Genomic DNA, 16,612 nt, shown 5'->3' with positions numbered 1-16,612 from the left:
TTTAAAAAGATATATGCACCCCTATCTTTATTGCTGCGTTATTTACAAAGCCAAGATACGAAAGTGTCCCTCAATAGATTAATAGATAAAGATGTTGCATGTATATGCAATGGAATATTAATCAGCCATAAAAGTAAAGAAATCCTGCCATTTACAATGACATGCTAAGTGAAATAAGCCAGGTGGAGAAAGACAAACACCATATGATTTCACTTGTATGTGAAATCTAAAAACAAAATGAATGAAAGAGCAAAAGACTCACAGACACTGGGAAGCAACTGGTGGTTACCAGTGGGGAGGGGTTGAAGTAGGTGAATGAAGTAGGTGAAGGGATAAAGTGGCACAAAATCTCAATTATAATGTAAGTTGGTCATGGGGAAGGAAATGCATCATGGAGAATATAGCCAGTGGTACTGTAACATCTTTCTATGTTGACAGATAGTAACTGTGCTAGTTGGGATAACGATTTAATAATGTGTGTAATGGCAAATTGCTATATTATATATTTGAAATCAATATAGTGTATATCAACTATACTTCAATGAAAAAATAATTAAGAAACCAGAAGGTTAATTCTTAGCATAGCAGAGGGCCTCTAGGACTCTGCTATAGCAGTAAGACCACGAAAGTCAGTCTGGTGAGAATGCCTGCTTGATGTTAAATTTAAATATGATCTCTGATTACCTCCATTTACCTGAAGTTCAGAGTGGTGAAGTGACTTAGCCAAAGTCACACAGCTAGTGTTACGGGCTAACTATGTCCCTCAAAAATTTGTATGTTGGAAATTTAACCCCTGTACCTCAGAATGTGATAGTATTTGGAGAGGTTATTAGGTTAAAATGAGGCCATTAGGGTGGGTCATAATCCAATCTGATTGGTATCCTTATCAAAAGTGGAAATTTGGACTCAGAGACACCAGGGATGCATGTGCACAGAGAAAAGACCATTTGAGGACACAGAGAAGGTGGCCATCTGCAAACCAAGGAGAAAGATCTCAGAAGAAAGAAAACATGATGATACTTTGATCTTGGACTTCTAGCCTCCAGAACTATGAGAAAATAAATGTCTGTTGCTAAGCCACCCAGCCTGTGGTATATTTTTTATGGCCTCCCTAGCATACTAATATAGCTAAGAAATAGCAGAACCAGGAATTCACCCCTGAGTTATTTGCCTCCAAGTCCCATGCTCTGAGAGGCTCTTGCTTTCTCTTTTTACAAAATGAAGAGAGTAAGCTCTTAACAGAATCCAATGAGAGAAAAGATTTGGGGCAGTATCAGAGGTTATTATCTGCCAGAAGTGATCCAAGAGCAGCACCCTGTGCACAGTAAGTGTTCATGGAATGCATGTAGAACTAAATAAAGATGCTCCCCCATGTACAGGGCCTAAAGGGAAGAAACAACAGGTACCTAAATCTCAAGTGCCCACATCCCAGAGACTGGAGCTGAATGGAATTCAATGGAAAGCTTTCACTGAGTGATATGAACAAGTAGCGAACTAGATGTAGTGAAATGAAAATTCCTATGGCCAGGATTCTCACCTGACCCTGGTCCGCTTGCTCACTGCACACGTGTGGGCAATACATTGTTATTTACTCTATATAAAAAGCTCGACCCAGTGCTCTGGGCTGCACAGCTACAGAAGAGCTGAGAGTGGAGTGGTGGCAGCACTGAGGACAGAGACTGAGACAGCCGCAGGGGTGGGGAGGCCCAGAGGCAGAGACCAGCTTGCTCCATGCAGACTTGCTCTGAGGTGAATGGGATTCTAGCACTTGATCTGCCACCATGGAAATAAATGTGGATATATACCCTTTCATCTCAAGAATGTTCCATTGTCATTTTGTGGTCCCACCAAACCAAGAGTGAACTTGCCTGGGGCTGAAACCCTCAGGCAAGTCAACTGGCAACATCGGCAGGATTCTCTGTAGACCAAAGAATGTAACAGGTTGCCCTCATCAGAGGAGTGCTTCAGCAGGCTGCTTCTATGGGGGAAGACATTTGAGTGTCCCCCAATGGACATGTGGTCTGACGTGACTTGCCTCCTAGAGGACCAGGCCTGTTTCCCAGAATGGGAAGAGGTGGAGATGACACCTGAGGCAGTAAAGTTGGCCCTCTGCAAAATAGGGAATTCCTTAAAGAAGGAGTGCCTGTGAAGCAGTGGGAACTATGGGGTGTTTTTTTTTCACAGTGTTGAGAAAGGCCATAGGGAGAAAGATGTCCTCCTGCAGAAAACACAAGAAGAGGCAGCACAAGAACATGAGCTGTGAGGTGCCACAGAGGAAGTGAAAATTTTCTTGATGAATGAAATGGCATCACTATGAGGTGCTGTGGAAATGGTAATGATGTAATGGTAGCATGAGAAGAAGCACAAGAATGCAGGCTACGAGGTGCTGTGGGGGAGGTTAAGGGTGTAGTGGTGCTGTCATCCCCAGAAATGAAGGAGGAGCTGTGGTTTAATGAACACATTAAACCCTGTGGAGTGCTGTGGGTGCTGGAGGCATCAGCCCCTCCTCAGTTATAAATTGTTCAAAATAACAGTGCAGTTGAAACTCCTACTGTTCATTTAAGGACCCCTAAGCTCTGACCCCACCTAGATTTAAATATCTATATCCAAAAAAACTCCAGTCTATATCTTATCTCACTTGATCCTCACAATACTTGGAGGTAGGCAGGTCAGCAATCATTGTCCCAGAGATCAATATCAGACTCCCAGATCCTCTAACTAGAATTCTCTGTCCACTTCTCATTCACCATGCTCTCCCACTACACATTATTTAATGGGTGGGTTTTAATCCTTAATTCTACTTATTCTTTAATGCCTACCTTAAATACTACTTCTTTCATAAAACCTTCCTTGACTTTCCGAAATGGAACTGATTTTTCCAGCTTTTGTATTCCTTTGATCTCTCTTATACCAGTGATATTCTGCCTTGAATTCTAATTATATAGGAACTAAAGCCCAGAAAGATTAAATGACTTCCCAAGAACACATAGTTAGTAAGAGACAAAATCCTAGATAAGGGAGGTACTTATTGAGGGCAGGCACTCCATGTGACCTATTTGTTTCTTAGTGCCCAGCACAAAATCTGGCACAAAGAAGGGGCTCATCATATGCTTATTGAATGGATGGAAAGGAGAGTGGGAGAGAAGAGGAGAACTGAGGGAAAGCACACTTGTTTCTGGGTTTAGCTTGGCATTTTGTGCTAGTTACCTGCCCTGCTTGCCTCTCTAGGATTATGTGAGGATCCAGGGAAAGAATTGGCAGACAGAAAAAAAGGACACATTGCAAAGTACCATGAACTAAGTCACATCAAGGCATCCCCATCATAATCAAACTTAGCAAGTCAAGGAGGAGGCAGCAAAGCAAAGATGAGGAGATTCTGAGAGAATCAGGACCCAGAAGGACCTGAGAACAATAAAAAGACACCCAGTGCTCAGGGGTACGTGGCTGCACGGCTGCATGGCTGCAAGGCTGCAGGAGAGCAGAGACTGGAGTAGTGGCAGTGCCAAGGACAGAGACTGAGACGGCTGCAGGGGCAGAATAGGTCCAGAGGCAGACGGGCTTGCTGTATGCAGACTTGCTCTGAGTGGATGGGATTCTAGTGATTGACCTGCCACAATGGGAATAAAGTTGGGTATAAACACTTTCACCCCAAGAATATTCCACTGTCATTTTTTCAGTCTCACTGAATCCATAGTGAACTTGTCTGGGGCTGAAACCCATTGGCAAGACACTCATCTAGCTTATCAGTTGCTAAAGGAGAAGGGAAAGAGAAACAGGGAGAGAGAAAGCCCTGAGTGTTCCAGCATCTTGTTGCCCTGCTCAGGTCTTTGTAAGTTCCTTAGGTCTTCCTTGCCACAGATACATGCCTATATGTTCACAGAATCAAATGAGATACAGTTAATCTACCCCACTGCTTCTAGTATAGCATAATGAAATGGAAATCTGGAAACTTAGGTCTCAGTCATTGCTTTCTCACTGTGGATAAAATGAGAGTTCCTGTGGCCAGGATTCTCACCTGGCCCTGGTTGACTGGCTCATTGCACACCTGTGGGCATTACAGGGCTGTTGACACTATATAAAGAGCTCTGCCCAGTGCTCTGGGCATGACATGGTGGCAGGGCTGTATGGTTGCAGAAGAGCAGAGCACAGGCTGGAGTGGTGGCAGCACCAAGGACAGAGGCCCAGAGGATGGCTGTGTGGGACAACAGTGCAGAGAGGCCCAGAGGACAGCTGTGTGGGACAACTATGCAGAGATGCCTAGAGGGCAGCTGTGTGGGATGGCTGTGCAGGCAGAGGGGCCCAGAGGCAGAGACTGGCTTGCTGCATGCAGACTCACTCTGAGTGAATGGGATTTTAGTGACTGACCTGCCACCTGGAAATAAAGTTGGGTATAAACCATTTCACCCCAAAGAACATTTAGCTGTCAATTTCTTTGGTCACATTAAATTCATAGGGAACTTGCCTGGGGCTGAAACCCATTGCCAAGACAGTCACCTACAGTATGACCTTGGGAAAATCACACAAATTTCTTGAGTTTATCCAGAACTCCTTATCTAGCAAATGGAGACAATAAAATTGGGTCTGCATGCTTCAGAAGGAAGTTGTAATATAACATATGTCAAAGCCCTTTGAAACCCATGAAGTTCTATCGTTATAGATATACCCACCTAATAATTTTTTCTGTCCTGCTCTTCCTTTCTTCCTACCCTCTCTCAATCCAAAAAGGACTTTAAACAGTGTGGGGAAAATTGAAGTTCCCATGGCCAGGATCCTTACCTGAACCTAAAACTACCTGATGATGTAACTGCCTGCTTCTAGGCTACTGCTTCCACACCCATAGGCAATAAGCTATTATTGACTGAGTCACTATATAAAGAGCTCAGCCCAGTGACCTGGGCGGAGGCAGAGATGACAGAGAATTACAGACCTGCAGGCTGTTGAATGCAGAGGTAGTTCCAGTGCTCGACCTATCACCAGGAGAACAAGCCGGGTAATAAACCCTTTCACTCCAACAATGTTCCATTGTCATTCCTTGGTCACACTGAATCCATAGTGAACTTGCCCACGGCTGAAACCCATTGGCAAGACAAACTGTCATTCACAGATGTTATATGGCCTCACTCAACACACAATACATATATAGAAATATATACATTCATATACTGTACACACAATGTTTATAAACATGTGTTAGTACTCATAAATATACATACCTACTCACATACTCACTGCTCCTACTTATGTACTGTACTACTTACAGTACAAATAGATATTTGTATTTATACACCACATTTATTATTATTATCCTGCATGCCTATTCTGCCACTCATCTCCTGTCAAGCAGGGAGTCTAATAACTGGATCCTTCTACCTCAGTCTTGAATGAAATGTCTCCACCAAGTGTTAAACTAAGCTTAAAGGTTTCCCTGCATTTCTTTCCAGAATCCTAACATTCAGCACTCTCCCTCCCCTCTTGTCCCTCCCTGCCCTAGGAACAAAGGAGACAAGTACCACACAGGATTCATTAAGCCTATACTTGAGCACACAATTGAAGTGTGAAAGGATTTCAATCTGAAATGGAAGATATGAAATGAAGGATCTCACATATGTGCCCTCAGAAGAACAGAACTTAAGGACTGAGAGGCTGATTTCCTATAAATGTCTGATTTACAGAAAACCAAGATTATCTCCTGATCAATGAACATCCACCAAGAATCTCATTCCACCTCAAGTCAATGAACTAACTGCTTGGGTTTAGGCTGGACTTCTTCTTCTTTGCACTCCCAGCCCATAAATACAGCCTGCCCCAAACCCTTCATGGACTTGGTATGGCATGCATTTCCTGATTTGCAATTCCTCTGCTATTCCCAAATAAACTCAGTTTCCTCTTCTACCTCACTCACACTCAGGAAAAGGCCTTAGAATCTCCAAAAGTCACATTTCCATGAAACTTCATGATCCTCAGCCATGGAGAGTTCGTGAATCTATCTCTAGTCCTGTGAGTGTATTCCACAGGCAAACAGGGCAACGCCCTAAACTCCAGAGGGGTATGAATCTTAGAAAGAGCTGGCTGGCCACTTACCTAGTCAACCTTCCCCTACTATGCCTCATTTCTTTAATTACACAACAAGTTTTAAATAGTTATTCCTACCCATGGTCAGGCCAGTCAGCTAAATAGAGAGTTGTTTGTTGTTTGGAGAGGTTGTTAACTGGTTAGTCAATTAGGATATTGATTGCCCAGCTTATCAGTGAATTAGGCCTAATGAGTCAGGCTTTATTAGGTCAGCACCAGTTAATTGAACAGAACATTTCGACTCATTGAAACTTACATTACAAAAGGGGCGTGTACCAGGAAGAAAGTTTTTACCAAAGACAACTTTGTCATCTGAGAGGCTTACCTGCATGAAATAGCAAACTTTGTTTATTGTATCTTTCCTCCTCTCACCTTCCTGTCAATTGTCTCCCTCTCCTTTAAAGCCCTAGGCCTTTATACCTTTCCTTGGCTCAGGATGTTATATAAGCCTCAATTGCCTGTCTGCTTTTTGCATCTTAAATCTTTGTGGACACTATGTACAAACATAATTAAATTTGTTCTCTCCCATTAATCTGTCTTATGTCAATTTAATTATTAGACCACCCATAGTACCTAAAAGGGAAGAAGGGAAATTTTTTCCTCTTCTACATCATCAGTCCATACTATCAGTTGGTTAGAGTTAGTAAAGTGGTCAGTTCCTAGTTAGGACTAAGCAGTCCAAATTAGTCCAAGTCAGCAAGTCATTAATGGTCAGTTAATATGTTAGGGTCAATTGCTCAATCAGGACATCAAGATGAGGGATTAGTCAGTCAGAGGGTCAATCCAGTCAGTAAACTGAGTTGTGAATCTATGAGATTGTGAGTTAGCTACTCAGTCAGCCAGCTGGTTAGGCAGCTGGAGAATGCTTACCTATGTTTTGGGTGGTATGATATTGTGATCTGTAATAAGACATACATTGGTTTTCCTCTCCATTTCTGGCACAGATCTCCTAAGACCCTTGGAATTTCCTAAGTAATGAAAGCAATAAATGTATCTTGATATTCATAACAAACCCCTTTTAACCACACCAGAGTTTATGTTAATGAGGTGACTTCTGGGAAGTACCTAAGGTATGGGGGCTGGTTGCCAGAGGAGACAGCCATGTGATTAGAGGGTTGGGACTTTCAGCCCCAGCCCCTACCCCCTAACCTCCAGGGAAGGAAAAAGGGCTTGAGGTTGAGTCAACTGACCAATGGCCAATGATTCAATCAATTATGCCTATGTAATGAAACCTCCATAAAAACCCAGAATGAGAGAGTTCTCGGAGCTTCCAGGTAGTTGAACACATGGAGCTCCTATGAGAAATGGTGTGCTCAGAGAGCATGGAAACCCCTCACCCCTTCACACAAACATTGCTCTATTCTTCTCTTCCATCTGGTTGTTCCTGAATTATTCCACTTTATAAGAAATCGGTAATCTAGTAAGTAAAAATGTTTCTCTAAGTTCTATGAACCACTCTAACAAATTAACCAAATCTGAGGGAGGGATCACAGAAACCTCCGATCAATAACCAGTGGATCAGAAGCACACAGGTGACAACTTGGACTTGGACTTCATGTCTTCAGTGGGGGAGGGGGCAATCTTGTAGGACTGAGCCCTTTACCTATGGGATCTGATACTATTTCAAGGTAGATAGTGTCAGAATTGAGTTGAATTGTAGGACACTCAGCCAGTGTTGGAGAGTTGCTTGGTGGCATAGGGAAAAAAGCATGCATCACAGGAGGGTTTATCCTAAAGCAATCTTATTGCTCCAGGATCTCCAGTGGTAGCAATGCAAGAAAACTCTGGAAGCAGGCCAGAAGTTATATCTTCTCTTGATCTTCCAGAGAGGGCTTGAATTTGCTGAAAAAGGACATTTGTGACTAGTAAGAAGGAACATTTGGGGAGAACAGGTAGAAAGTAGCCCAAGGCAGGGTCAGCAGAAAGCAACCAGGTATAGAAAGGAAAGAAGCCCTGCCTCTAGGAGCAAAGTAGGTAAGAAACAGGTGCATCCTGAGTCCCTAGGCCTAGACTGTCCTGACCTCAAGAATGGGCCCAGCCAGCTAGGGGAAGGTTGTCCCACCCTGGACAGGTATATGACCAAGTATTAGTTCTCACATTAATTGAAGGGCTGCTAGCTTAGAGCTGTGAACCAGCCTACCCAAATGAGTACCTCCTTCTTGTCATTATTCCTAAAATTCCTTTCAGTCACTAAAGTTCAAAGCAAGGTGATAGGGGGCTACCTGAGAGCAGCAACAAGGGAGGCCTCCAGAATATTTGAAATTGTCAAGATGTCCTGAAGTTCCTGTTCCATTACCACCAGTAAGAATCAACAGGGAAGGGGGATCCAAGCTAGGGAAAGGGTGATATTTGTCTCCAAGGCCTTCCAAGCAAAGGATTTCATAGGTTTCTTAGCTCATATGTCTTAACTGAAATCTTCCCCAATAACAAATTGCCTTATATCCAACAGCAGCTCTTGATATAGCATAAAAGATAAGATTAGACTCAAGAGGAAGGGGGAAGGGAAGATAATATATATTTGATGAGCTCCTACTGTGATACACTAAAATCAGGGAGTCACTAATGAGGGCCCACAGATCTCAAAGGTAAGCCAATAGAGTGATTAAAAGGATGATCTTTGGAGCCAAATCCATATGCTAGCTCTACCTCTTGGTAGTTGAGTCACTTCAGGCAACTGGCATACCTCCTCAGTACCTTTACTCCTCTCATCTGTAAAGTGAAGATGACAATAATAAGTATCTCAAAAGAATTTTACAGAATTTAAATATGTAAACATACATTCAACATTTAAAAATGTGCCTGGCACACAGTAATCACTCAGTAAAGAGCAGCTGTTATTTTTATACATTGTGTGCCAGGTAGGGTTCTACGAAATCAAACAATAAACACAGTGCATCTGTCTGGAACATAAATTTTCCTCCATGGTAAATAATTATAGAACATTATTTTAATCTTAATATTTTGGAACATAAATTTTTATGAATCTTTAGGCTAAAATAAGATGTTTTAAAGAAAACCTAGAGTTTGCAACATAAGAGCCCCTCAAACTCTCCCTCAGACTTTTTCTGCTTGTTCTGTAGTGTGTACTATACCCAGGGCCAAATATGGTGTTTGTCACTGTGGATACAGTGAAGGTTCCTATGGCCAGGATTCTCACCTGACCCTGGTTGGCTAACTCACTATGTTGTTACTGACTCTATATGAAGAGCTCCGCCCAGTCCTCTGGGCAACATGGTGGCATAGCTGCAAGGCTGCAGGAGAACAGAGATTGGGGTGGTGGCAGCACCGAAGACAGAGACTGAGACAGCTGCAGGGGCAGAGAGGCCCAGAGGCAGAGACCGGCTTGCTGCATGCAGACTCGCTCTGAGTGAATGGGATTCTAGTGATTGACCTGCCACTGTGGAAGTAAATTTGAGTATAACTCTTTCACCCCAAGAATATTCCACTGTCATTTCTTTGGTCTCATTGAATCCATAGTGAACTTGTCGAGAGCTGAAAACCATTGGCAGGTTTTTATGAGGGGCTCTTATGTTGCAAACTCTAGGTTTCCTTAAAACATCTTATTTTAGCCTAAAGATTCATAAAAAATGAAACCCACTTAGAGGATACTTGATAAATATTTGTGGAATGACTGAATGAATCAACATGCTTCCACTTACCTGGCTGTAGCTAAAAAGTTTTGGGGGATATTAAATCATCTAGGATATATATTAAATCTCACTAGGCCCGCAAAATAGTATATGTTACAATTATCCCTACTTTTGATATTAGAAAAACAAAACTAGCAAATACGTAGAGTTGGGGTTCAAACCCAAAAGAGGATTTTATGTTGGGCACTAAGAATAAGTGTCAGAGAGACAGCAACTCCCAGGACTCTCAATATATAAGAGATGTTTATTTGCCCATTTTTTACACAGATAAAAACAGGATGATGGAAGGGTCTAGATGCCCCCCTTTCCTCTTCCACAGTAGAATCTTGTGTCACAGAGGACTGATCCTTCAAAAGCATGAATCTTTCCCACACTGACCCACCAGAGTAGGGATGGAGTGAAGCAGGACCACTGGTGATATGTTGCCCTAGAAAGGACTGCCACATGGGGCATCAGACTACTGCCAGTCAGTTCCAGGTCTCTTACTAGTTGTGTAGCCTCAGACATATCGGTTCATCTCATGGCATCTTACCTAAAAAATACTGACCAAAATGAAGCTTTCACTCTCAACCTTTATTGAGAGAGTATCTCAGCTGCTATGTTATGAAAGCATTGTAGACTGTAAAGGGGCTGAGCAAGTGTGAGAGAGTTTGTAAGAGAGTTGTTAATAAAGGTAGGTTAGTAGAACCTTGAATGCCAAGGTCATTATCATTCCTCACCTTGAGGCACTAGGTGAGTTGTGGTTTCTGGAACAAGAAGAAGCTCCCAGCTTCCTGCTGTTAATGGCTATGAGCAGTATCAGAGTGAATGTCAAGAAATCGTTCTTGAGATGCTCATCTGAGGGCTACCAGGTGGGGAGGGGTAGGTAGGAAAGAGTTTAGGGGCTGTATCATCAGGATAGGAAGAAGTAAGGTCCCAGCAGGGGCAGGCAACACTTGGCTTTGAAAAAGGCCAAATGGGCAGACTGTTTGGATTTCTGTCTAGCCCTAGACTTCCAACACTACAGTGAATACCCCAAAACCTGGTTCCCATCCCTATAGTCCTCAGCCCTCCATTATCACATGCTTCCCCTCAGGTCATCTGTGGAGGGAAAAGGGAGATGCTGAAGGGGGCCCCACTTCAGACCCAGAAAGCCAAGTCAGAAGGCTTGATTTCAAATCCCTGTTCTGACACTTAATAGACAAGTCACTTGGGCGAGTCACTTTGCCTCTCTGAGCTTCTGTTTACCCCACCTTTGTAAAGTGGATAGGATAAGTATTTTTCTGAATTTGCTATATCAAAATGTAGTTGTGGAGGACAAATAAAATGATGGACGGAAGAATGGCTTGTCAATGGCCATGTGCTACAAACAACTGAGAGGAACAAGCACTGTCAATGTGATAAGTTTTACCAGCTCTAAGGATAGGCCATACATTTGTCTGTACCCCCATAACTACAACCAAATTCCTAATGTTGCCATGGTCCCCTGGGAAGTTCCCTCTCTTTTCCAGTCATTCAGTGATGCTCCAATTTTGACTATGGATATCTAACCAAATTGTATCTAACAAATCTGTTTACTCGCAAATCTTTATACTCTTCCCATTTCCATTTCAGTGAATGTCATCACCGGCCTCAAAATTAGCCACAGAAGACACTGCAAAATCATCTTCAGTATTAGATAACATTATAACATTAAGGAATTATTGTTAATTTTATGAAGTATAATTGAATGTGTGACAGTTATGGAAAAACTCATATTTAGAGATACATAATGAGTTATTTATGGGTGAAATGACAAGCTATATGGAATTTATTTTAAAATGTTCTTGCCATAACAACAAAAAAATGCTCCTATCAGAAAAAAGGGAGAGAGGTACTTGAAACAAGACTGTCAAAATGTTAATGATAGTTAAAGCTGGGTGATGGGTACATGGGGATCCATTATAACATAGTTTTCACTTAATGTGTGTGTGTGTGTGTGTGAAATTTTCAATAATAGACAGCAAGATATCATTCTCGATACCTCCTTTCCCTTTATTCCCACATCATATTTGTTGTGGTAAATTGAATAGAGCTGCCTCCTACATAGATGTCCACATCCTCATCTCTGTAAATTGTGGCAAAAGGGATTTGGAGAACTGATTAAATTAGGGTTCTTGAGTTTGGGAGATTACTTTTCTGGATTATCCAAGAGGCCATATGTAGTCACAAGGGCCCTTATAAGAGGGATTCAGAAGGGTAGAGTGAGAAAGATTTGAATATTTTGCACTGCTGGCTTTGAATATGGAGTAAGGAGCCAGAAGCCAAGAAATGTAGGGAGCCTCTCAAAGCGGGAAAAGATAAGGAAACAGATTCTCCCCTGAAACTTCCAGAAGGAATGCAGCCCCGGTGATACCTTGATTTTAGAATTCTGACCTCCAGAACTGAAAGAGAATAAATTTCTGTTGTTTTTAACTGAAGGGGAGCAGAATATGCCACTGCAAAATGTCAGTTAGCATGTGGATTATTTTGAGATTACGGAAATCAAGGCTTAGCAGACTCAGGAAAAGCTTTTACTTCCTGCTTAACCGTCTAAAATAATTTAGATGGGGCCCTGTACCAGGAAGAGAGCTACTGTAAGAGGTAACTTTTTATATCTGATTTATCTTCATGGCAGGACAAACATCTGCTCTTCTCACTTCCTGTTTGCCTTCCTCCCCTTTGAAGCCCCAGGCCCTATCCCCTTTCCTTAGCTCCGGGTGGTATGTAAGCCTCAATTGCCTGACTGGCTTCAAGTATCATATCTTTGTGTGCTCCCATACGTAGGTAGGAAATTATATTGTTTTTCTCCTGTTAATCTGTCTTTTTATTACAGTGAGGATCCCAGCCAAGAAACTAGAAAGGTAGAAGGAAAACTATTTTTCCTCCCCTACAGAACCACTAAATTTGTGGTAATTATAAGCAGCTATATGAAACTGATATATTGGTAGTTTTGCATATTTTGCTTTCTGAACACCTTTCTGATCTATCCAAACTCTCCCCTCCTCTCTATCTCTACTGAAAATGTACTAGGCCAGGCAATTTTCTCCCCATGATCTATTTTCCTTGCTCCTTTCCCTTCCTACTCCAACTTCTTTCACAGTTACCATACTCTTTCTTTTTGGGAACATACATTTGATCATGTAACAACTGTTGCTTTAAACTATCAATGTTTCCCTATTTAGAGGATATCAAATTCACACCAACCTAACCTAGAATTACCTGACTAGTCTCATCTCCCACTACTTCCATCCTCTAGCTACCAGTCATGAAGCTTCAGCCACAACCAGCCACTCCATATTCCTCAGGCACACATGCTGACAGAGACCTTGGAACTTTGGCACCAGCTTTTGTCTGACTTGATTCTTCCTCTTATCACTGTTATCCACTGAGCCAACTTGTGCTAATCCTTCTAGATCCACCTTATATGTTGTTTCTTCTGAGAAACCATCTGAATCAGCCCCTCTTCCACCCCAACAGTTATTGATCCTTCCTTGTGAAGCAGAATAGAAAAGGACCTATCCCTGTCCCTATCTCCCTTCATGCCTCACCCTGACCACAAAATCCACTGGTCCTTGGATACTTTCATAAAAGGAAAGCTAAGCCATATACCTCCTGTGTAGTATATCATACAGGAATGTGGAAGCAGGATTTTACCTAAGAAAGGAATTCAGCTGCTAAGAGCTATGCCAGCATTGACATTTTATGGACTTTTTCCTTCATTATAATACTAAAAATCATGCCCAGGGGTGGATATTTAACATGCTAATGAGATGTGTGATGAATGAAAATGCATGTTCTGTCAACTGTGCCTGCATCCAAATTCCTGGCACTCTCTGACTACATGACCCCACCCCCCAAAGTCTCTTTAAAAACTCTCCCCCACCTTTTCATGGAGAACCAGCCTGAGGACTCTTTCCTTTGTGTTATATCCCTTGTGTTCAAGCACGATCCACAATAAACCCTTGTCCAAGCTGAACTTTGAGTCTTATGATAATTATTATGGCATGGGGAACTCAAGGATCTTAGATCATTAACATTTGTGCTTTCACAGGCTTGTCTTTCCCATAATTGCACCATTTAATAACACTGCAGTGAAGTTCCCTGTATGTATATTACTATGACTATGGGAGCTCCCTGACAGTGTGGACTATGTCTGATTCATCCCTGTGTCCCCAAGGCCTGGAATAGAACTTAGCACTTGGTAAGCCTCAATAAATGTTTGTTGAATGAACTTTCTTTAAAAAAATGAATATTAGGACTGGAGCCAAGATGGTGGCATGAGTAGAGCAGTGGAAATCTCCATGCAAAACCACTTATATTTTTGAAAATACAACAAATACAACTCTTCCTAAAAGAGAGACCAGAAGACACAGGACAACAGCCAGACTACATCCACACCTGCAAGAACACAGCGCCTCATGAAGGCGGTAAGACACAAGCCCCAGCCTGGCGGGACCCAAGTGCCCCTCACCCCAGCTCCTGGCAGTTGGAGAGGAGTCAGAGCAGGGAGGGAGAGGGAGCCCAGGACTGCTAAATAGCCATCCCTAGCCATCTGCACCAGAGCTCAGACACAGTGCATGCGTGGGGTGCTGGAAACTAGGGAAACAGGACAGTAAGACATGTGAGAGGGTCCCCACAGCTGGTGCCCCAGGGAAAAGAAAAGCGAGTGCTTTTTGAAAGTCTTAAAGGGACAGGGAACCCACAGCTGGACAGAAACATCCCAGGACAGTTGGCCCAGCAGCTGGGAATACCAGAGAACTCTGGGCACCCTAGCCCCCTAGGCAGCAGGGCAGCTCAGAGGCCACTCACGGACATAAACAGCCTCCTGGTGGTTTCCCCTCCAATGCGGATCCGCCATATTGGAGCAGCAGGCTGAGGCAGGCCAAGCCCACAGCAACCACAGAGCTAAACTCTATAGCAGCTGGGCAAGAATCAGAAGCCCCATCTGCATGGAGCTGCCCAGCACAAGCCACTAGAGGTTGCTGTTCTCCCAGGAGACAAAGACCACAAACCAACAAGAAGGGACGTTCTCCCAGCCATCACTTGCACCAGCTCCGCAAACTATCTCTATCACCATGAAAAGGCAGAAGAATTTGATAAAGACCAAAATCACAAACCCTGAGGAGATAGACCTAATCAGTCTTCCTGAAAAAGAATTCAAAGTAAAAATCATAAACACGTTGATGGAGATGCAGATACAAGAGCTAAGGGATGACGTCCTGAGGGAGATTAAAGAAGTGAAACAATATCTGGAAGCATTTATAAGCAGAATGGATAAGAAGCAAGAGGTCATTGATGGAATAGAAACCAGAGAACAGGAATGTATAGACGATGACACAGAGAGAGTTAAAAGGATCTCCAGGAAAGAAACAATATTAAGAGAACTCTGTGACCAATCCAAAAGGAACAATATCTGCATTAAAGGGGTACCAGAAGAAGAAGAGAGAGAAAAAGTGATAGAAAGTATCCTTGAAGAAATAATTGCTGAGAACTTTCCCAAACTAGTGGAGAAAATAGTTGCTCAGACTACGGAAGAACACAGAACTTCCAACAGAAGGGACCCAAACAGGACAACACCAAGACATATAGTAATTAAAATAGCAAAGATCAAGGAAAATGACAGAGTATTAAAGGCAGCCAGAGAGAGAAAAAAAGTCACCTACAAAGGAAAACACATCAGGCTATCATCAGACTTCTCAACAGAAACCTTACAGGCCAGAACAGAATGGCATGATATATTTAATGCAATGAAACAGAAGGACCTTGAACCAAGGATACTGTATCCAGCACGATTACCATTTAAATATGAAGGAGCGATTAAACAATTCCCAGACAAGCAAAAGTTAAGGGAATTTTCCTCCCACAAACCACCCCTACAGTGTATCTCAGAGGGACTGCTATAGACGGGAGCACTCTTAAAAGAGCACAGAACAAAACACTCAACATTTGAAGAATGGAGGAGGAGGAATAAGAAGTGATAGAAATAATCATCAGACTGTGTTGATAACAGCTCAATAAGTGAGTTAAGTTAGACAGTAAGGTAGTAAAGAAGCTAACATTGAACCTTTGGTAAACACGAATCTAAAGCCTGCAATGGCAATAAGTACATATCTTTCAGTAATCACCCTAAATGTAAATGGACTGAATGCACCAATCAAAAGACACAGAGTAACAGAATGGATAAAAAAGCAAGACCCATCTATATGCTGCTTACAAGATACTCACCTCAAACCCAAAGACATGCACAGATTAAGTCAAGGGATGGAAAAAGATATGTCATACAAACAACAGGGAGAAAAAAGCAGGTGTTGCAATACTAGTATCAGAAATAATAGACTTCAAACAAAAGAAAGTAACAAGAGATAAAGAAGGACACTACATAATGATAAAGGGCTCAGTCCAACAAGAGAATATAACCATTATAAACATATATGGACCCAATACAGGAGCACCAATATAAGTGAAACAAATACTAACAGAATGAAAGGAGGAAATAGAATGCAATGCATTCATTTTGGGAGACTTTAACATACCACTCACTCCAAAGGACAGATCCACCAGACAGAAAATAAGTAAGGACACAGAGGCACTGAACAACACACTAGAACAGATGGACCTAATAGACATCTATAGAACTCTACATCCAAAAGCAACAGGATACACATTCTTCTCAAGTACACATGGAACATTCTCCAGAATAGACCACATATTAGGCCACAAAAAGAGCCTTAGTAAATTCCAAAAGATTGAAATCCTACCAACCAACTTTTCAGACCACAAAGACATAAAACTAGAAATAAATTGTACAATGAAAGCAAAAAGGCTCACAAACACATGGAGGCTTAACAACATGCTACTAAGTAATCAATGGATCAATGAACAAATCAAAA

The sequence above is a fragment of the Manis javanica genome, chromosome X (assembly GCF_040802235.1).
Source record: "Manis javanica isolate MJ-LG chromosome X, MJ_LKY, whole genome shotgun sequence".
NCBI classification, from domain to species: Eukaryota; Metazoa; Chordata; class Mammalia; order Pholidota; family Manidae; genus Manis; species Manis javanica.
Note: the sequence above shows the minus strand (reverse complement) of the source record.